Source organism: Petaurus breviceps, unplaced genomic scaffold (assembly GCF_028583685.1).
Source record: "Petaurus breviceps papuanus isolate PSGF00001 unplaced genomic scaffold, PetGlider_PUasm1.0 90769, whole genome shotgun sequence".
NCBI lineage: Eukaryota > Metazoa > Chordata > Mammalia > Diprotodontia > Petauridae > Petaurus > Petaurus breviceps.
Window position 1 is genome coordinate 15,759,412 of NW_027187341.1, and position 1,061 is coordinate 15,760,472.

Here is a 1,061-nt window from a genome sequence, read left to right on the forward strand (position 1 = left end):
TCTCTCTCTGTCTCTCTCTCTGTCTCTCTCTCTCTGTCTCTATCTCTCTCTCTCTCTGTCTCTCTGTCTCTCTGTCTCTCTCTGTCTCTCTCTCTCTCTCTCTCTCTCTCTCTCGTTGTCTTTCCGAACAGTCACAAATGTAAATAGTAGCTCACTAAAGATGAGTTCTCACTTTCTAAAACAGAGTGAACAAATAATAAAGTTTAACTTCAGTTTGGGGAAACAAAAACAAGTCCGCTGGACAAAGATGCAGAGCACAACATTTTCTTTTCACCATCTTCTAAAACATAAAGGCTTCCTTGGTCTTCATTTAGTTTTGTCCTTAAAAATGTTTTACCAAAATAAACCAGAAATATTTTTAATAGTGTCTTTATGTATACCTGTCTTTGTTTCAGGAATTCTGAAGAAGGTCTGCATGAAATTTTAAAGCTTTATTATTCTTTGAAGCCAGAATTTTATCTTTTGAGTATTTTGTTACTTCTTAATAGGCATATTCTTTACTGGCAGAAGAACTGAGTTCAAAGCTAAGATTCCCAGCCCCGCTGTTAGCACACTGAGTCACTTAACTTTTCTTTTACAAATCTTTGCTTTGACATAGGAATTCTGTGAGTAAGAAAATATTTTAGATTTTAAGGTGATATTTCTGCTCAAAGCTCTTTCTTACATTTAAGATTCTCCTCTCCATGCTGGGGACACACATTGCCTACCGCAGGACCAGAGAGAAGATGCTCTTTCTGCATTGTACTCACTTACCTTGACGCACTGCAGCCAACAAGTTGTTTTGTACCACCTTTCATGACATTTTAATAAGCATAGGATCAACTCCCAGGCTGGAGCTTTTTTTTTCTCTGAGCTTTCAGAGATCTGTGGTTTCCTCAGGTTTGGTACTCCTGCCACTAAGGCAGACAGCCATGCTTCTGATCTTTAAGAGTTCCTGTGGTCAGCCTGATGTGGAGCCAGCCTCTCAACTTAGCTAACCTGGTCCTCCAATAAAAGCTGCACAGACTGTTGCTAGAAACCCAGAAAATGAATGGATAGATGCAGAGAAGGAAAGGGTGCTT